General features: G+C 42.3%; 1 long non-coding RNA gene across 1 annotated transcript; it reads left to right on the top strand.

The window, feature by feature from the left end:
- The first annotated feature begins 11,845 nt into the window (after positions 1 to 11,845).
- Positions 11,846 to 16,954, top strand: LOC118210616. The gene is made up of 3 exons (XR_004761885.1): positions 11,846 to 11,937; positions 13,028 to 13,170; positions 16,479 to 16,954. It is a non-coding gene; the product is annotated as an uncharacterized LOC118210616 (long non-coding RNA).
- Positions 16,955 to 22,715: the final 5,761 nt, after the last annotated feature.

Below are 22,715 nucleotides of genomic sequence, written 5' to 3'. Positions count from 1 at the left end.
ATGTGCGTTTGTGTGTGTGTGTGTATCTGTATATGTGCGTGTGTGTGTGTGTGTGCGTACCTGTATATGTGCGTGTGTGTGTGTGTGTGCGTACCTGTATATGTGCGTGTGTGTGTGTGTGTGAGTATCTGTATATGTGCGTGTGTGTGTGTGTGCGTACCTGTATATGTGCGTGTGCGTGTGTGTGCGTACCTGTATATGTGCGTGTGTGTGTGTGTGTGTGCGTACCTGTATATGTGCGTGTGTGTGTGTGTGCGTATCTGTATATGTGCGCGTGTGTGTGTGTGTATCTGTATATGTGCGCGTGTGTGTGTGCATACCTGTATATGTGCGTGTGTGTGTGTGTGTATCTGTGTGCGTGTGTGTGTGTGTGCATACCTGTATATGTGCGTGTGTGTGTGTGTGCGTATCTGTATATGTGCGTGTGTGTGTGTGTGCGTATCTGTATATGTGCGTGTGTGTGTGCATACCTGTATATGTGCGTGTGTGCGTGTGTGTGTGTGCGTACCTGTATATGTGTGTGTGTGTGTGTGTGCGTACCTGTATATGTGCGTGTGTGTGTGTGTGTGTGTATCTGTAAGGGTTTTTATGTATCTATGTGTCTATGCTAGTGCATGTCATTGTGTCTGACGTTGTGTCTGTGTGTGTGTCTGTCGGTCTTCACATCTGTGCTGATGTGTGCATAAATGTACAGGTGTCTGTTCCTGTGTGTATGTATGTGTTTTCTGGTCTGTGCATGCCCTTGCATGACTGAATCAGTGCAATGATGTGAATTGACAATCATAAAGGTGCTGCAAAATCATACTGTGTGGGGGACTACTAGCAGGGATTCAAACGCAACATTAATGTTTTCTTTCCCGGTCCCTTCACACACCTGCCATAAAAACATAAAAACTGTTGTTTTAAGGGACCAGAAAAAAACATTTAAGATTGTTCAAGCAAATGTCTTTGTTCACTACTCCACAGTAAGTAAATGACGGTTAATCGGAATCCAGACAATCCAGTAAATCTTATTTTAAGATTGTGTGGCTCCCACCAATTGATTTACAGTATGCCACTACCCAGATAGCAAGAATACAGAGGTTCGCTAATGGAACAGGTAAACAGCATTTTAAAAACAGAGGTAAAAACAAGCCTATTGGACCATCATCGGTGCCAGCTGACATTCCACTAGCATTTTCCAAATCGCTACTACAGCAATGCCTGAACAAACAGTTGTGGTGTCATGGCTGTCAAACTCAGCTATGAAATTAGAATGCAAAATTGCCAGTGATTGGCTCCGACAGTTGTGGTCCACTGTAATGCCAAAGATTTGCAAAATGCTGGCGGACCACAGCTGGAACTGAAGGTGGGTGGTCCAATAGGAGCCTGCTTGTTCGGAAATTGGGTTTACCTTCTATAAAATGCAGTTTGTGTGTTCCAAGGTCATAACACAGCCTGCCCCATGTGTTCATGTTAACAGCCCAGAAAAGCTATCAGAGCTCAAAATCAGAACTGATTGGGGTCACACAGAGTGAGAGCAATAAGAGCCATAACTCCAGCAGGCAGTACTGAACAAGCAAATGAGTTTGCATTAATATTAATGTATTGAAAAGGTAATACATTACCTATGTGTCTTAATACTTGAAAGGGAAACATTTTTATACATCATTTATAATGTGCTTTTAATATATACAGTACATTTCCAAAAGTATGTGGACACCTGAACATCACACACATACTTGTTGAACATCTCACTCCAAAACCATTAATCTAGAGTTAACAATTGCATGGCTGTATGCTTGATTGTATGCATCGGTTAGCAATGGGTGTGGCTGAAATAGCCAAAACCACTAATTAGAAGGGGTGTCCGCATACTTTTGAAAATGTAGTGTATTTCATATTTCCTTGTAATTAGTTGGTATTTAATTACTGTAGATTAATATTTGATCTCCAAACACAGAAAATGCTAGAGTAGTCAAAGTTTGTCAGTACCAACTTTTATATGTGCACTTGCTGCTTTATCAACACATATTCATAACTACTACACACACCTGCTGCATCAACACATTCATAACTACTGTACACATTGTAAAACGCTGTGACCATCCTGGGACACAGCTCGTACAGTACAGCACACCATTGCATCTGAATTATTACACCAAAAATCATATTAGAAAGGAAAATAGGTTGAAGTCCCTTAGCTCTCTACCACTCACACACATCTTTTGTTCAAACTAGAGCAGGCTGCAACTAACAAGCACTTTCATTACTTCGTACCGCTTCCAAACAGCCAAAGGATTTGTTAACGAGGCATTGCATAACATGTCACATTAGAATAATATCAGCCATCACCCGGCAGCCATAACAGCCTCTGGCTTTATTCTGACTGCTGGCTGAAGCTAATGAGGGCTGGGCCTGGTTAGTATTGACATGGAAGGTCTCCTGGGATAACACAGGTTTGTGCAAAACTGGTGCTGGGGGACCAGTAGAAAACATTCTTCCCTCTGGACCAGAAAAGCCATGCCCCTGTCTACCGAGAGGGATATTGTGCCATAGGAGGTGCTGTCATTTGAATTAAAGCAAGTTCCTGACTAGTGTTGCCAGCTCTTAAAAACAAGATCAGCAAGCCAAAGGAGAAATATTTCATAGGTTTTTGAAAGCGGGTGGAGGGGGGGGGACTCACTGCGGTTATTGAAGGTCTAAAAGCACTTATAGGAAAGACTGGAGGGGTATTCCAGGCAAAAATCCAGAACTGCCTACAGAATCATCCCCAGTTTCATTGCCTCAGTAATCTCCTCCTTCTCCACCTAAGCAAATGCGTGGTAAGCATTCTGGAACAAAACGGCTGCCCAGGTGGGTGCTACAGGAGATACTTGATGAATATGAGAAGGTAATTTCAGCATGGCCAGATACAATAGATGATGGCGTAAGGCCATTCAATAGCGCTGGCTTAGCATTTTTCGACAACTGTTGCACTTTGCAGCTCAGGTCCTGATGGAATGCTAAACTGGCTTGATAACCTGCCATATGTTGTGGTCTTCTGTTGTAAAAATGTTTCAGTGCTAAAAGGAGAGCATCATGTCATAACTGCTTTTTTTGTTGGATTAATATTAATTGTGATACATCACGATTCACTTTCACTTCATTTTTTTTTACAGTCGGTTACAGTCGGTGAGCACTCCTTTGTAAAAAAAAAAAAAAACACAATGAATGAAATGAAACTAAGATTTGTTAATTGTTGCCGCCATTGTTTTCTATGAGTGTTACAGCTAATGCTATCACCTGTCTCTGCTAAAACTAGGGTAACATCATGTGTTCCCCCACTGTGAAGTGTGTTTAGATGTGAAAAGTGCTATACAATAATACCTAATAATGCACTCCGTTATTATTTCTAGTGATAAATGATAGCATGTATCACAAACAGCATGAGGTTCCTCAGCAGTTCCTTTTCAATTTCCCACTCAGGTCATCTAAACATCACCCAGCACAACCGGCTGAATAAAGCTTTCCCTCTTCACCTGAACTAATGTTTGTTTCAGGTTCTGCCAGAAAATGGGTGCCAGGCACCACCCATGAGGTTGGGGCTTCACATTGGTGTCACTTGAGAGGAATTTCTCTACCTTCACTGTAAAGTGTTTTGAATCTATGAAACCTGCCATATAAATCCATCGATATTATTGTCTTTTCCATACCTCATACTCATTATTGTGTGTTTGTGTGTGCGCGTGAGCGTGCGCATGTGCGTGTCTGTCTGTGTGTGTGCGTACGTGCGCGCGTGTGCTGGGTGTTCATATTAAGAAAAACTGTAAAAATCTGTAAAAATGCAAATGTGGTCAATAGATTCTGTCGTAAAACCGTGACATAATGAAAAGAGCCCGGCGCAGGGAAAGAGCTGTCAGAGTCACAGTCATTAGCGTGTCTGAAATAAAACGGCGCTCGCATCACGCTGAAGCATCTCACAATTAGCTTTTCAGTACTGCTGTATAAAGCCTGCCGTGTCACATTTTTAAGACCTTTGGATGATTAAAGCTTTCTCTTTCATTTCCGCTTTTTCACCCACTGGGACGAGAAGCTAGCAAAGCATCCTCAGTTCACGTCATATAGAGTTTAGAGTACGCTAAATACAACTGTAATTCAGCTCCTGTTACATTAAAATGTTTATATATGGATTTTCCAAAAATATGTTATAAAAAAATATCAATGTACAGGCTTTTCATGCGCCCCTCCTCTCCATCCCACAGAGGACAGGTGTATTTTCCCATTCGTGTTTTAACTCTTCTCCATATGCATTAGCCCTGTGAGTGACAGGGCCTGTTTACTGGGGGGAAGCAGCACTCTTAGCCATTTCTGTGAGCTGTACAGCGTCTTTGTCCTTAATCACCCCTGCTTAATTACCACTGAGGAAAGAGACTGAGCACACCGTTTCAGGCTGGAATCATTGCGCTGGGCGCCATTTTTCACTGTAATTGAACTCGGATAGTGTCTCACCACGGGAGCGCTCCAACTTTTCCAGCGCTCAAGGGCCTGTAGGTGGACTCGGGAAAGCAGACAAGCAGACAAAAGGAGAGGGGGAAGGAAAGGGCTCATACAATAAAAATGCCCCTGCACTGTCCCTATTAGAGTTTTTTTTTTTTAATTTATTATAATGCTTTTTTAAACATGTTTTGGAATGTCAAATGGAATACAGTCACGGTCATGCTGCAATCACCACAGGCGATTCGGGACAGTGTAGACGAGCAGGCCTTCTCCTCCTAAGTGTGTGATGTCACACTGCCTTTTTTCACCACAGTCCACAAGCTAAGCTTGTGCAGGCATGAGTTGCACTGTAGAAAGACACACGTGTGGCTTTAACAAGCAGGCTGCAGGGGTTGCTCGGGGTTGGGTGTGGTCAGGTGTGGATTCTACCCAACTCAACCCTGGAGCAATGTTCCTGTTACTGCCCCCAGTCTGCACTGGCATAGTCAGGATTCCATTCTGGACCATGGGGCCCATTAATGCACTAGAACAGTGCCTTAACAGGATGAGCCATCTAACCACCCATAGTTGAGAGTTTGGTTTTTTTTTTGGTTTTGTTTTTTTTCCCAACAGCAATTTTTTCCTCTGTAAAACGGCAGGTAGGCAGGCAGGCAGACATGGTTCATAGATCAGGGTTGAGGTCAATTCCATTATAATTAAATGGATTCAAGAAACAATTTGAAATTGAAAAAATGCCCATAATGTTCTAAGCAAAGTCAATTTAATAAAATAACTGAGATTCAGTTAATGAATTTTAAAATAAATCTAGAATATTCTGGATATTTTTCAAATTTAACTGATTTTCCTAAAACGACTGAACTGAATGGGAATTGGCAGGAGCTGTCTGGCAGTCTGCACACAAAATTCAGGGTCTCCCACAGGTATAGGTCCCTCACAGGAGTAGGTCTCTCACAGGTATACTGTAGTCCCACACCTATGTTTCTGTATATGAAAAATAAACACTGAGGGGGAAGAAACAAAACCTTGTGACCGTCATGACAAGGTTAGTAGCAGGGAAGAGAATAAGGGGAGCGGGGCTGGGTTTGATGGAGGTGAACAGAAGGCCCGCGATGTCCACCCTGGGAGGCAGGGCAGCGTGTTTGCAGTAGATGCATTATGGGAAACGGGCCAGGTGGAGCAGGCGCGTGGGCCTCTGCAGTGCGTTTAAAAACAGACAGCTGTCTCTGTTAATACTGCCAAACGCCAGACCGGCTCGCCGAAAACAAAGTGGAAGCGGAGCGACAGGGCTGCCTGCGCGTTATAAATTAGCACCTGACAACGAGCCCGCGCTCGGCCGGGCACCGGGGCGGCGGACAGCGGGCAAATGGGCTTGGCAGCCAGATCTGCGCCGTTCCAGGGCCTCCCGGCTCATGTTAAACCGCAAAGATCAAATATAGCAGCTGGCCTCGAACTCTGACTGATGATCACACCTCAGCACATTCCCTCTTTCTTGTTTTTTCTAGAGGGCAGGTAAAATGTAAGAGGGAAAAAAAGAAAACACAAGGCAACCGCTGTGTGATATTTCAGCGCAGGTCTGAGCCTCTACTGTGTGCTGCAACGGGTTGCCATTTAACTGCAGATAGTAAGCAAACTAAATGGAAAGGCCTGGGTAAATGGGAAAGCCTATGTATAAGCTAAGCAGAACCAAACAAGCCGGAGTGGTTCATGCATTAATGAAGCAAATATTGCATCAGCAGGCGCTGGGTCAAGTTTTGAAATGCTAGACAGAGCTTATGAAGCAGCAAGACCTCAGTGACTTTGAAGGGGGGGGGGGGCATTTTTCAGGCACATTTGTTGGAAGCTTCAGTTACGAAGATAGCTCAACTGTCAGTTGTTTCACAAGCAACTCTGTCAAAGGTGATGTCAGCATGAACTGTGAAGGACAGACATCATCAGCAAAGGGCAACAGTGGGCAGAAGCGCATACGTCAGGAACCTGATGCTGTTGAAGTGTGATACAAACAAGCTAGCAGATCGGACAACCACAGATTTCAACCTGGGGCAAGTGCAGCCAGTTTCATAAAAACTATTCAGCCATTTCACATTGGTGTTTCCATTTTGTTGTTGTTCTTCACTACCTGTGGCTGTCAGGCAGTAGCAATCTTTTCATCAGTGTTATTAGTTTGTTCATCCATTTCTTTTAATCAGGGGTCAAGCTGAGAAATGCATCAGGGCAGGAAAAGGAGTGTGTAAAAATTGAGCTTGTGCGAAGTTCTTACAAATTAATTAACCCACTGCTCTTCGGGACACTTTCTATTACATCAAAGAATATTCCCACCGGAGAAGGGAATCCTACCATTTCATCCCTGTGATCTGTATCTATTTCAAGTAGGCTTTGATTACCCTTTAAGTAAACCTTAATTTAGGTACCTATGGGGTAATTTTCCATGCTTGTTGAGAGGGAGCATTAAATCACTCCTAAAATCAATGGGAGATTGCAATTGCTTAGATACAAGGAATACAAATGCTGGCATATATCTAACCTGGTGTAAGTCATTTATGTGCTCTTTCTGCCAGATGTATACAGATACAAATAGAGTCTGGTGGGTAATGAAATGTGACCTTGTAGATTTCAGCGTCAAGCAAATCATTACTGGCCTAATGTACAATCAGATATATACCTGTCACAGTCCGGGTATTTCTCCAGCTCAGTTTACCCAGGTATTGATGTGCTTATACGGGATTAAAAGGATGAGGATTTAAGGGAACCCAACGGGACAGTGCAATGCAGCCTCTTAATGTTCGTAGGTGAGAAATGTTTTATTTAGCCGTTACCCTCATTGACAAATGGCACATTACCCAAGACCCACGAGCAGAAAACTCAGCAATAACTCAATTTATGCGGTAAAATATTCTAAACTTTGGCTTGAGATTGAGAGAGAATTCAAATCCATTATGCATGGCTAATGCACACAGGACTCATTTAACAGTATGCGGTAAACAGCGAATAAAAAAAGGATAGCCTGGAATTCATTTTCTAAACCATTAAGCCACATTTCTGAACCATAAATCTCCCTCCCTTCCCAATTTCCTTTGTTAAACCTCAGACCGCTCTGGATCTGAGACCATCCCACCTGCAGTCAGCTGAAACATGACACACTTGGGTTACGTTCCAAATAGCAGAACACCTGGCGGATGCTTCTGTTCCCTCAACTGTTACCAACATGTGAGAGATGAAGCAGCCTCCCCTTTTAGCGTAAGTGCAGGACGCTCCTTCTCACCCCTCTGTCCAATCCACTGCTGTCATAGCCCACATGAGCACAGTACAGCAGGCCTGCTAGCAGCTAAGAGCCAGAGCTGGGGTGAATTACTCTAATTCAATTCCAATCTGGAATTCCTGCATTTCAGTTCAGATTCCATTGCCCCCTCCAAATGTAACGAAAATGTGAAATAAAATAGTATTAAAGTGATTTTAAAGTTTATAATTAAGTCTGTGCATTTTTTTAGTTCTGCACTTTAGTGCTGTTAGTGTATTGGGAGCCTTGCTGGAGGTGGTTTTATGCAATGTTACTTGCTACAATAGCTAGCTAACTGTTACTGTTAAAGCTGTTACAGATTGCAAATGTGTTTTCTATTCCCTCTATCCCTTATTTTCCTTTGGTGGCTGTTGCACCACTTGCTTGTGTATGTTGCATTTTTCATTATTATTAATAATAATAATAATAATAATAATAATAATAACTAACAGCTAAGGCTGCTGTGAGCCATGGCCAACAAAAGAATACTACAGACATGCAGTTTTTTGAGTTCATCAATAAAAAGAGATTTACAGGTAAGAACAAAGGTTTATTTTCATTGTTTCATTATTGTCATTGGTAATATGCTGCATTGTGCAATGCCAATGCTTGCTAGCTGGTGTTCCAGCCACAAATTCAACAATATCACATTTCAAATAAACAAATTCAGTACAGTATGTTGTTATAAAGCAAGCAAGCTAATTTGTCTGCGTGGCTTTAATTAAATGTGGTGAGTTGTTGGAAATTGAATGTTTGCTAGTTGTCTGTCAGTGCATTGTGCTAATGATGATGCATATTGTTCATGTTGCACGTTTTAGCAAATGTAATTGGTGTTAGATGAGTTGTTGTTAGCAGTCACTTTATTTAATAACATCTTTACTTTAACTCATTTTTGTTCTTTCTTTGGTGTGATGACTTGTGATCCGCTAGAATTGTGCTTAAACTGAGCCTGGTCATTTCTTGTAAAAGAGTACGCCCATTACTGAATTTGAAATGCTTGCATCCAGCTAACTGTTATGTATTGTTTGTTACACATACTCTGCCTGACCTCTCATTTAGTGCAGCAAGCTTCACACAGGCCATGAAAACGAACAGCAGGTTCGGCCATGGTTAGCCAATCTGAGAAAACATCAGCTTGGTAACAATGAACTGAAATAAAGTCCAGTTTTGTGATTTAGCTTTATGTATTGTTGTGTTTGTATCTAATTTAGAACAGTGACTGGCAATGTACATGTGTGGTTAGCTCATTACCGAATGTAAGTAGCCAGTACAAAAGGTGGCTAGCTTTCAGGGTTAACAAGTTAATTTTAAGAGGTGCCTTATGTTTGTGCATGTGGAATGAGAGCCATTTCTGATCCAATCCTGTGATTAATGTAAATATTATCAACAGCGATTGGAGCAAGATAGCTGCTTCTGATCCAATCACGTGTGCAATCCTCAAGAGGATCTGGCAAAGACAGGCACTCACAAATTATGTAGGAAACTAATTGCGAGTTACTTTGAGGCAAAAGTGACTGATGTTTTTACATACAGATTAGTATGCAACCATTATTGCTGTCCAAGAATACTCATTGGCATATTTTTGGTTGAGTAATAATTTCTTTAAACATTTTGCACTTATTTAAAAATTTTTGGGGGCCCACACTGAGTGCAGTGGGTAGCACTGTCGCCTCACAGAAGGAAGGTCCTGGGTTTGAAACGCAGCCTGGGAATTTATATGTGGAGTTTGCATGTTCTCCCCTTCTCCTCTTTAATCCATCCATAGATAATGGATGGATGGATAAAATGAATATTTTTTATTCATTAATAAGGTATTCCTTAAAATGTATAAAAACATATAGCCTATCATAATCATCGTAATATGGACAACTGTAGGTTTGTCTTTGCATTGTATTATGGCATGACACATCTGTCCTTAGCCATCGAGGCGCCAGGGTTGTAAAACAGAAGTAAACAAAAGTGGTGTAACTTCCTCTTATTGTGTGTCACACAGCAGCGTGACACCCCTGGGAGGGAGATGCGGCAGTTCCGGGAAACACCGTTGGTTGCCGCATGGAGAGAGAGCGCACCCACACAAACACAAAATCAAATAAACAAACACCTTCACTCTTCCCTCTCACGAGTTCCAGGCGAAAACAATAAAATAAAACAGCAAACTAAAATAAAGCGACCGCTTTTCATCACAACACACATAGCTGGATAGCTTTTCAGTTGACCAGTTTCTTTCTTTGTCTAGTAGTGCTTGGAAAATGAAACAAAATGAAACAAAACTCCCTCTCTGTGTGTGCTCTCAGTCTCCCCCTCGAACAGTGGAGAGAAACACACCTTTAAGCATCTGGGCTGATTAGTTAATGCAACCCAGGTGCATGTGCTCTCTCCACCAGCCGGCGCAGCCGAGACCAATCTGGTTCACCGCCGGACCGAATGCCACTTTATGTTTTTAGGTTTTACTACTAAAATCAGTATGCATCATAGATACTATTTTTATTTCAGGTCCAGATTAGTATAGTCAATGCACACTTTGGCAGACAGGTTACACAATAGCCTAGGGCCACCATACGATCAAAGAAAAAGACTACCTTGAAATCGTACTTTTTACAGGAATATTTCAGGCCAACATTCCTTGCCCCTCCAAAGCACTGTATCTCATTGTGGGTTAGAACAAATTCTGCATGCTGAATGACCCCATTTTCAAAACCAGCACAACGTGGGAAAGGCACTGCAGGGACACAGGTCAAGTGTTTCATGGTGCCCTTACTTTAATTTCCTGGCTTTGTCAATTCTTACAGTTACTTATGCCGTCATTTTTTGGCTCTGGGTCTAGAATAGATCCTAGAATTCAATCCTCAGAAATGCCATTGCTAGCCAAAGCAGTTGTCATAGCAGAACAGATAACAAGAGTTTAGGCATGCAAAACATTAGCACACACTGTCTAGGCATTTGGCAGGCTGTTCATATTTCTTTTAAATGTTTATATCCCACATTTGGAACACAATTATATGTAAACATCAGCATATTTTAAAAGCAATTCTGGCGATTTCCACATTCCTGCTTTGCTCAAGGGTGGCACAACACTGACCCATCGGAGCTCTAAACTAGACAGCCGTCCTTTAAACGCTGAGCTCCACGACCGCTACAGCACGCAATCCTCCTGGAGCAGCTGTCTCGCACAGAAGGGAGAAGCTGCAGATTCATTTGAAGAAAACAGCGCCCTGGCGCCTCTCCCAATTAGACAAATTTGTTTTTTTTTTTCTGCAATGCTGTGTTTCACTGATAAAGCCATTAGTGTTTATTTTTTATTAAAGGGAAAAAAAGGCAGTAGACGCTGTGATATGATTGCTTTTACGTAATCACTTAAGCCCATTTCATAGCTAATGCAGTCTTTTGTACACTAATTGGAACTCACTGTCATGTATAAAACAAGTTGTTTCGATCCACGAGAGCAGGAGAAGGTGCACTTTTATGAGTCAGTGACAGATTATAATTACAGTCGCAGCACAGGCTGCCAATCGAGAGAGAGAGAGAGAGAGAGAGAGGGGGAAAAAACTCCACTTCTCGAATAGGCTTGAAAATAGGCAAGCGACACAGATTGGAATGCTTGGCAAAGAAAAGATAAAAAAAATCAGTGCTCATTCATTTCGTTTACTTCGCACGTACGCCATTCCCTGATAAACTGTTTTGAGGAGAATGCCAGAGAGAGCGAGAGAAACGGGCTAATCAGATTGCTTCTGCGATATTCCAAAAACCAGGATACGTTCCTTTTAGTTTTAATTAGCAGCCGTTGTTATCATAAGAGCATCCAATTACAATGGAGTAGAGGCGTAAAGTCCCGTGGGATACACGCCAAATGGTTCAAAGGGTTCAAATGACTATTTATTACAATAATATAAACAGCCACTGTGAAAAGCGTCTTTCCATTTCAGGAAACGAAAAATAAACCGATACAGTATTAATCTGTTGTTGGTCATGCTGCAGAGGAGGGTGCGGTACCCTCTCTCTCTCTCTCTCTCTCTCTCTCTGCGTGGGCAGAAGCATGGTGATTGGCAGGTTAAGAACACAGCCCTGATGACTATTGGTCATCCCAGTGTGACAGCCTGACATCTCCCTCCATGGCAGGACCCGTAGCCCTCTGGAAGGACACAAGTCTTTCATTGACTGCTGACAGCCCATCTCATGGAGGCAGCTCTGAGACTGATGGCACAATGGTACGCTCTCAGTTTCAATTTATAATACTTTTTGCCTTGTTATATTATAAAATGCATACATCTAAAAATATATTTTATCAGTAGAACCATTGATGCATCATGGCTGGCCTATTATTATTATTATTACTACTACTACTACTACTACAACTACTACTACTACTACTAATGACTATGTGAGTATACCTATGAGTACTAACAGTAATAACAATGTAATAAAAATAACAGGGTAAGTATACTTGTTAAGTCCACTTCCATTTTTGGATTTGAAATAAGAACAAAAAAAATCAATTATTTTGTAGGATTTAATGTGTCGACCAATTCATCATCTTGTTAAAGCCATGTCAGTTTTTATTGTAAGTGGCTCAGATTTATGATCATTGAATTATGGATGGTTGTGCGCACATAACTCCGGGTGGGCAGTTTGAAAATTGCACAAAAACTTTGCCCTGAAGGGGACCTTCAGAAGATGAGTTGAGGAATTTTTGGTAGATGCCCATTTTTTGTGTGAAATTAACCAATTAATGTGTTCATAGTTGTATATGTCACCAGATTACTCATTAAACAAATATTGTCTTTCATCTGATAAGTTAACAGTAACAACTTGTTACAGTAAAAACACAAGTGACATAATAAAATAATAGCTGTACAGCATTTACATTTTCATGTATGTTAAATAAAATACAGATGTATGTATGTTAATGCTTTACAGATAAGGTAATGCTACAATTTAATTAAATAACATTTGTGCATGTTTTATTACAAAATGTATTTATCACAGATTATTTTGATTGGTACAATCGCACAAAAAACAGTCCTTTGATGTAGAATGCAAATAAACATTAACAAATATATGTCAGCACAATCAATACTAACTTTGCATAGTGCAGTAGTCTAGTTTTTTTTTTAATATCTCAATTGTTTAATAAATATCTTTTAATTTGAATGTATCATTCCCACTTTTTAACAATGTAATACAGTTGTTCCGCATTAGTCCACCATGCTCCCATCAAGCCAAGTTGATTTTACAATTATACATTTAATTTATAATAAACACAAGAAAACCCAATAAGCGTAAGCATTTTCTTTTCAGGTATTAAAGTTTTGTTTGTGTCCATGGATGCTTAAGCAAGAGAGCACAACTAAAAACCCCTCTGCAATATCTGAGAATTGTGAAGCAGACAGGAAATCACTGACATTCATCAACAGTCAAGAGCAATGCAAGATGTGAGAGCAGTAAGTATTGTCACTAGTATTTCTACTGTACCATGAGGTGTGACTGCTAGCTCAGAAAATCTATTTTTTATCTGGTAAATGGCAATGCTTGTTTTATGAGTAATCTGCTATGGTGCAAAAAATATCAAGACATCCATCTCTTAATTTCACATTAAAAATCAATACTTGCAATGGAAAATGTCTTCAAAATGCAATCTAAAGGTCTCCTCCACAGCACAGTTTTGGCACAGCCACCCTGAGATTGAATGTGGAATACGACGTGTAAATAAGTTGGGGGGGGGGGGGGGGGGGGGATCTGGCACTGACACAAAAAATGTGGAAAAGGTTCAAGGGGTGTAGGATCTGTATAGACACTATATTCAATCTTTATTATGTTCTTTACAAATTAAATAAAATCAACAAAAACATTTGTGCGGAAATACATTTTCTTTCAGTAATTCATGAAGTGGGCTTTTTGGAACACTTTATCCAGACTTCATTTATATCGAATGTAAAGAAGGTTAACTTTTAATGAACTCATAAAACTTCAAAGCGGAGATTGATTATTCCTTTTCAGTTAAGTTTGTCAGCAGGAAATGTGACAATATATGAAGAAAATGTTTAAAGTTAGATATGGGTTTGCTTAATAGGCACACTTGCCCTAATAAATGAAATAAGGATCATCTCACAGGCTATAACAAGCAACCCGCTCACAGCCACTGCCTCCATCTCTCCTCATCTCCCTCCCTCTTTCTCTCTTCCTCCCTTTCTGCCTCTTTCTTCTTTCTCTCCATCTCCCGCTCTCTCTTCCTCTTTCTAATGCCTCCTCTCTTTCTCTCTAATGCTCAGTAGACGGTCCAGTTAACTGCCTGTGCAGAAGATTCCAGCACCGCAGCAGGTGAACCCACTGATAATAAGTGTTTAAAAAACAGGATCTGACAAGTAATTACACGTGGAACTCCCCTTATTCTCCTCCCAATTATCCGAATTCACTTCACCTCTAGTGCAGTTCATCCAAATTGCATTTCCTGGTTGCCATTATTTCTGTCTTATTTCTGAATGCATAGCTATTCATTGCTTTTGCTTTTCATCAAGAAAATCTGTCTCTGGCCCATGGTCAATTGTTTCTACCAAGGCAGAAGATTTTCAAAGCTTTCCCATGTCCATTCACAGAACATGTGTTTTTATGAATCAATCTAAAAATAATGTTGTCTTCCTGAAATACCTATATTTTGTGTTTTTACCTCTCACATAATTATGCATTGACAGAGTACTCAGTTTGAGGTGTTAATATAGATAGTTAAATTTATGGATCGATGCTTGGACAGTATTATTGCTCAACAGTGGCTCACGTATCTATTAAAATGGATTCAGGAAAGCAAATGACATACTGTACTGTGCATGCAATGTCAATATTGCTTGATCACAGATTTTTCTCATTGGCTGATTACAATTTTTCTCATGCTAGTATTACTGAAAACAGACTGATCAGATATTGGCTATTTGTAAATATTTGCATGCATTTTTTATATTTTCATGACCAAAGCATCTGTTGGTTGTTCACTTTAATTCCAATGATGTGCATTAAATGAATTCTGTTTTTCGCATTTCACAAACAGTTAGGAATGTCAAGATTCAAAGCTGTTATACTTTGAACTATTGCACATTAGATTGTTCCAGGAATTACATTTTTTAAAGCTTATTAAGTCATATCTAGGCCTACCATATCTACAGTACCAAGACAATGATCACAATGAAGACAAAAATACAGAGCAACCTGATGGATTGAGCAGTATTTGAAATGCTGTCTGTGTTCCACAGTACAAACCCTATCATGATTTGGAACAATTGAAAAAATAAATGATTCTGTCAGTAGAATAAGGGGGCATTAGGTAAAGCTACATTCTGCACAGACATCAGGAAGTATTTGTTTTGTAGTGGATAGGGGTCACTAATGTACATTTACTCCGTATTTATTTGACAAGATCACAGTCAGTAGAGCCGTTTGTTCCAGCAAACAGAAACGGGACAAACAAAGTATCAATAAAATTTTACAATTCGAATTATGTTAAAATGCCACACAACACCACAAGGAATAATTACACAAACAAACGGGGTGAACAGGGACACAACGGGTAAAGTTAAAGACGCTAAAGTAGCTGGTGACAAACACAAGAACATGCAGCCTTGGTTACAGATGAGCGGGAGATCATTGCCCATAGCCTTGGCTTAGCTTAAACTGGTCAGTTAAAAGTTGCCGCTGTCTCACGTGGGTATGGTCTGTGACTGGTCAGTTCCCCACGTGGTTCATGATGACCAAGCCTTAAATGGCCGTGCAGGTGGGGGTGTGTCTCACAGTCATGACCCTTCCTCTGGTTTGGCCGTGGAAGTGGCCAAGAAACCAGGTATGGCCGGATCAGCCATAGCTTCCTGACATGGTCCTTACTGGCGCACCCCCTTGAGAGGTGTTACCATGACAGCGGATCTCTTGGCAGGCCTCAGTTTGTCTAAAGGCCGTATTTCCTTAATGCTGATTCTCCACATGTGTTATACCTTCCACAGAGTTTTTAAAGCATATGGTGGCTGGTCAAGTCACAAGGGAGAGACAGGGACCCTCGGCATATTCAGGTACAGGCTTAATGCAGTGATACTCTGGAGCCTCGTAGGTAAAGGGAAACCTAAATGGTCTTAATGGCCTATTCACATCATTATGTATCGTTATGCTCCAATGTACTGAAAAGGAAATCTCCAGCTGCCAGTGCTTTGACCAGAGTTCCAGTACTCCGTGTACAGAACATCACAGTAAAACCTCATTCAGCAGAACCAGATGAGTATCTGTCCTGCATATACTATAACCCTATATTATTAAACTGCACAAGATGTTATTTTCAAATATCTTCCTGAAACTCTTTTAACATATCAATCCCCTGTGCCCTGAAAAAGCAGATTAGTTAGAACTGTCAGAAACAAATGCTACTACATTTCACTCTGGTTGAAATGTTAATTCTTGTTAGTAGTGTCAAGCCTGAGGACGGTCGGCACATGCCCTGAATGAGGAATGAAGTCTCAGTCGTGCAGTAAAAGGCAACGTACATTATTTTCTCTATTAAAAGGTACGCTGTACATAGATTGGGCCTTGCCATAAAGAACATTGTAGACAGCTGCGTATTATTATTATTGTGTTTTTATCTTCGCTACTGAGTGTGCGCACTCCCCAATGACAAAGCAGAGAGGGAAATGAATTCCACAGCAAGACAAGTTAATTTCCCCCGGTGTTTCCTTCCTCTTGCTCCCACCCACCACTCTGTTCTGGATTCTTCTTTCTGCAGGAGACAGCCGGGAAAAAAGAGAAAACACAAGGCCTCCCTTTATGAAGTCTCCAGCTTAAATGTCACGGCCTCCCACGGTCAAGCCAGCGCTTTATGAGAGAGGGCGAACGTGGCGGGGCGGGGCAACGCGGCGGTACGCTCCCAGCAGCCGCAGGGCCCAGCGCAGAGCGCGGCGGCAGCGAGCTCACGCCCCAGACCTCGCCGAGGTCGAGCGGTAACACCGACTCTAAGGCCCACACCCAAGGCAAGCACCGCATCACCAGAAGGAGCAGACCGCTGGTGGAACTGAACCGTGTTCCCCTGCTAAAGGTGGAGCACCCCGGGCACAGCAGTTACGGAGTTTTCTGATTGTAGGTTCTATTCCCAGGTTGCGGAACTGCCATTGTACCCCTGTGGAAAATGCTCCACCTGAATGGCTTCAGTAAAAATAGGTAGCTGTATGGATAGTATAAATATTACAGTATATAAGCTGTATAAGTGCCTCAGGATAAAGTTGTCTAATAATAATAATAATAATAATAATGAGATGCTATTATTATTTTATTATAATAATAATGCTGCAACTGCAAAAGCAGTCATAACTGAAACCTACTTTACCCACTGAGACCGTTTATGCGTGGTAATGTTCTGCAGCTCGAGTGGCCTTAAATAAAGTGCAAAGGCATTGGTACAAAAAAGAGATGTGTGCCCTCTAAAATGTAATGAGTGTTAGTCTTTCACTGCGGAAATTTAACAGAAGGTTTGGGGAAAAAAAAGCCCTCGTGCTCCGTACCTTTAAATGTCCCCCGTTGGGGAACATAACATCCATTTTAGTGCTCAGGTGGAGGGGTGCAGAGGGAGCGCAGGAGAGAGGGGGGAGTGAGAGAGAGAGAGCGTGAGTCCCTGCACCTTTAAGACGTAAAAGTGGTATGACTTATGAATGACTGGGTTAAAGAAAGCCAGGACGGGGGGGGGGGGGGAACCCAGAGATCGATTTCTTTGGTTGATGCAGCTGGCAGGCCATTAAACTCGGCTACTGAGACAGGGATTCTGCCATAGGAAAGCTGGCATTAAATTTACAACTGTTAAACTACAACAAGCCCCCATAAACTATTACGGCTCCATTGTATTATGCTCAGCCTCTGAGCCTCCCTTTTAAAATAAAGGTGACGAGAGAGCAAGAGAGAGACAGACAGAGAGAGAGAGAGACAAGAGGGAGAGACGAGAGAGGAGGCGTTTGCACACGGACCTTTCAAACCAACGCAGGGCTTCAGCTTGTCTGGGAGGATTAACAGGACTGTCTACCACCTCTCTCTTTTAATTAGGCCCCACCGCAAGCTCTTGGCTTTCTTTTTTTATCATTTCTTTAGGAACAGTATTCATACACATTCGCCCCAGGAGAGTGTTTGCGCGCATGTACCCTGGGGGCAGGACTCACCGCGAATTCCATTTCATCGGAGTGACACGTTAATAAAAAAATGCCTGACGTTGAGTAATGCAGCCGTGGAGTGTTTAAGTGCGGCTCTCCGCCAACGCGATCCCTCCTCCCACTCCAATATCAGAATATCCCCACCTTCCCTAGACGTGCTCTCCGCGCGCTCTAACTGTGCTATAACGCATTAGTACTGAGGTGTGTGTGTTTTCTGTGTGTGTGTGTGTTAGAGTGTGTGTGTGTGTGTGTTAGAGTGTGATGTTAGTGTGCCCCAGAGCAAACGTCAATGCTGGCGCTCGGCGGCGTAACTTTTTTAAAAGGGTGCTAGCGGAAGAGCTCTTGTGTTTGCGGCAGGTGATAAAAGGCCCCTGGAGGCGACCTGGTGCTGCCCATCACTCGAACCCTGGCTACGACCGACACCTTAGCACCTGAGGATTGACCTGCAATACCGTTCCTGGCATTACCTTTCTGATGGATGTTGGGTGATTTTGCCTGAAACCTAAACTAGACAGAGAGTGAGAGAGAGAGATGGTAAGAGAGAGAAACAAAGAGAGACAGAGGGAGGGGGAAAGGAGGGAAAGGGGGATAGAAAGAGAGGATGAGGGCTGAAAGAGAAAGGGTAACAAATGGAGACACAAAGCAGATACAGATTCTGTCCAAGTACAGGCTCAGTGACCATACCTTAGAAATTGAAGAAGGTATGGTTGCTCAAAGAGGAATGTTTATGAGGTCACTAAGACAGGAGTGGTGGAGACAGAGATGCACTTCCTCCTCTGTGAGAAGTATTTGGAAACCAGAAAAACATATTTTCGCAAATGTTCTAAATGTATAAATGTATTTCCTTCCCTGACAAACATGGAAAAGCTGCAGATCCTTCTGGGAGAAGGGTTAACAGCCCCACCAGTGGCACACCGTGTTTCAGCCTGTCACAACCAGAAGGACAGTGAGTAACCACCCAACAAGAATATAACCACTGTTCAGATAAAAGGTACAACGTTTTACATGTTCAACGCGCAAATAGTACGATTACAGTTAATAACTAAACCCTTTCAATAGTTTTTTTTTCTTCCCGTATATTTGAAATTGTTTCTTTTAAATAATGCTTTGGCAATATTTACCGTATGCATTTCATGCCAATAAAGCATATTGATTTGAACAGAGTGAGAGAGAAAATGAGGGCCAAAGAGAGAGAGGAGCGTGGGGGGGTGGGGGGGTGGAGGTCGAGCCGTTCGGGTGCGTTTTCCCTCCTCCTCGGCAGTGACATATCTTTGCAGTAAGATAGTATTGTTGCAGGCTGTCTGGGGCTGCCCGTTCCGCTTCCCCAGCTGAGGACAGCCTCACAGAACCGGGTCGATAAATAACCATGAAACCAGGCACCTCTGAGACCGCCCCGGCGCGTGCAGGAACACAACAGAGGAGAGGAGGAAGGGGGGGGGGACTTAAAAGACACTTATGAAGGAGGGAAAGAACAATATAAGTGGGCTCTGAGGAGGCTGGGGGCGGGGGGGGGGGGGCGGGGGGGGGCGGGGGGGAAACGAGGAAAAGCAAGACGCTTGAGGAGAAATTTCGCCACGCGCTGCGGGCATCAGCTGGCCCCTCTTCAGTTGAGCGGCCATTCCGCTGACCGGCCAATTACTCCGCCGTCAGCCCCAACCAAGCCTGCGAAGCTGCGAGAGTCTAAACGGCGAAATGAGCGCGGTCCCCGACGCCCCGCGCTGTCTGCAGTCCTCTTCCATTCAGCCCGTCCCGGGCAGAGCCAGACCCGGCCGCAATTACTCTTCCATCCTGAGCATTAGGAATGAAGGAGTGTATAAACAGGGGCGCTGAAGGAACGGGCATGCTGGGTTAGTTTCCTAAGAGTCGCTGACTGATAGGGTCTGGCTCTGTCTGGCTTCCTTTGAAAAAGAAAGCGTTTGTTCAAGGTGCTTTTTCCTCTCGTGTGCGTGTTCATGCGTGAGTGTGGACGTGTGCATATGCCTTTGCGAGTGCATCTAAGTGTGTGTGTGTGTGTGTGTGTGCATACATGTACAGGTGCATATGTTTATTTGCATGTGTATGAATGTGCATATAGGTGTGTGCGGGTGTGTGTGTGCGTGCACATGCTCACAATCTGCGCGTATATGTGTGTGTGCATGTGTGACTACATGTGCATTCATGGGAGCTTTTTTTACACAGTGAAGCTATCACTGAGTTCGATATGTTCTTCACCTGACCACATGCCAAGGTTATGGCTGGAGATCCACTGAACAGGAGTGAACCTCAGGTTATATATATATATATATGTATCTGTGCAGCTCTATAAAGCTGAATAATCACCCTAATTCTCCATAGACTTGTTTATCCCAACAAAGGAGAATCTATATTTTTGCTTCAGTCCCAGTGCAAGACAGCGGCATTAACCTAGAAGTCACTTCATACAAGACTCCAGAGTCTGCGACTCTCAGGGTTCAAGTCAACTCTAATTTGATCTCAGTCCATTCAAGGATGAAAGTCGTCCGCTCCACCTGATCTCCCCATGAATAATTAATGCTCATTTCTTTTCGGAGAAAAATAATAATGCTCAAATGCTGAGATAGACAGTGACATGATGAGGGAGGAATGAGGGAGATGGATAAAAAAAAGAGACAACTGGGCAAAAAATTACAGAGGCTCATAGCTGTCCGGAAATCCAAGGAGATTTGTTGACGGAGATAACGTTATCTGGTTTTCCGAGCCAAATCCCTTGACAAAGCTTAAGCTTTTCCGTTTGATCAGGAGGGTTTTAGCTGGGCCACTGGTTATCCCCCCGGTTATACTGATTTTTATTTTTTCTTAAACTCAGTCCCAGTTTCAACATGGAAAGGGCTCTCCTCAAAATTCCTTTGATCGTGCCCTACCTCCCCCAGCCGAACCTTCGGTGATCACAGCGTTTCAGATAATAAACAGGACCAGTGATCACCTTCTCCCTGGGCTGCTCATTTCCGGAACGTCAATCAGTGGAAACTCGACAGCACTCAAACTCCAGGCACGCCTGAACGCATGACAGTGGGCAGGCTCCATAATCCACACAGTGTCTGGGGGGCATAACAAGGCTTGATTGAAGTAAAAGAAATACTGTCCTACATAAACAGTGTAGATTAACGCATCTGCGTCGTCTGGAGATCAGGAACCAGAACCACGTCAAGATGATTGTGGGATATTATGCTAAAGTGGGGTTGTCACATTTCTTTTGTTGTTGTTGTTGTTGAAGGAAATGACTCAGATGTGTTTATTTAGCACTGCTTTATGATGAATTAACGGACGGCGTCCCAGAATGCGCTCTAATTAAGACGACTTCTTTAAGGAGGCTTCACTCACAGACACATGACTGCAGCCAACAGCCTTCTTGACCTTTATCTGACCCATTAGGGGCATTTTGTGCAGAAACTTCTGATCCATTATTTAGCAAGCAAACAGAAATGTCTAACGGGGAACATACATCCTCTATCGTCATAGGATTTGGGATAAAAAGGATGAACAATACTTTGCCAACTTGCAAACCAACTATCCATAAATATGTAATCAATATGCTTTAGTTAGTGATCTTGCGTTTTAATTCACTGATCTGGAAATGTTGTTAGCCAGGTCTGGCAATGTTGTTCATATTAATATTTGAGGACACTTATGTTTCTCCTATATCGTAAGTTGCTCTAGATAAGCATCCGCTAAATTGCTAAATGAATGTGATGTAATGTAATTAGCTAACATTAGTTGTCGAGTTATTTAATTAGCTAGAGCCTCTGTTTGTTTTTTAGTTACCTGTGTGTTGATTGGTTGGACTGTATACCCAAGATGACAAAGTGGCTATCAACTAGGTTAGCTAGGCAGACACAGAGGCAAACATCCATTCAAACGAAAGATGCCACTTTATTGTGATCTGTTAGTTTACTGAACAGAAGTGCCATAAAACTACAACCGGAGATAGAGGGTGGATGCTGCTAACATACCTAGAGTAGCTTGCCAGTTAAACTGCCATTCTCCATTCGAAAACCCTCCACTTCTACCCAAAACAGAAACCAGCGTCACACTCCAATAAGTTGGCCCAGAGTGTGCACATTTCCAACAGAGAGGATGAACAAAACAATATCTGCACCCAACCAACAAGGGTTGCTGCAGTATCATTACTGTGTTGCTTGTATCATTGTTTTGTGATTTGAGCTTATAAAATTGAAGTTTACAGATTCCCCCTCACGTAACCAAGACTAAGGAGTTTGATTAGCCACCCGTTAGCACCCTCGCTACCCTTGTCTCCTCTGGTTTCCAGCTCATCAGCTGCCAGTGATGGTAGCTCTGCGGTCATGAGCTTCACATGAACTCATTTTTTGGCTCCAAAAAAACAATTACTTTATTTTTTAAATCCTCTCGTTGTTTCAATCAAAATCTTTTCATTTGAAATGCACAAAAGAAGTGATATCCCATTAGACATGATAAGGTTACGAGATTGTTAATCGTGAAGTACCGTTTCAGTAAAAGTACCAGTTTAAAAGGTCTCTATCTCCCTTATTAGTAGTTTCCAACTCAGCACTGTTGAACAGATGGTGTTGATGCTGGTGTTAATGTCATGTGGAATACACTGCTCTAAATGGGAGGTTAAATTTAGAAAGCGAATGGTATCGTGATGAGGCAGGAGACTGAGAACAATGGTGTGCACTGACATGCAAACAAAAACCCACTTTTCCCAAAATATGTTTCTTTAATTATTTTAACTTGTCAAGTTTTTTGCAAGAATTATCCATGATTAGCATCCTTTGCAATTTCATACTTTGTTCTGCTGTGATTGTCACATAATAACACTGTTTGGGCAATTA

The sequence above is a fragment of the Anguilla anguilla genome, chromosome 13, assembly GCF_013347855.1.
Source record: "Anguilla anguilla isolate fAngAng1 chromosome 13, fAngAng1.pri, whole genome shotgun sequence".
Lineage (NCBI taxonomy): Eukaryota > Metazoa > Chordata > Actinopteri > Anguilliformes > Anguillidae > Anguilla > Anguilla anguilla.
This window is presented reverse-complemented; position numbering and strand designations above follow the sequence as displayed.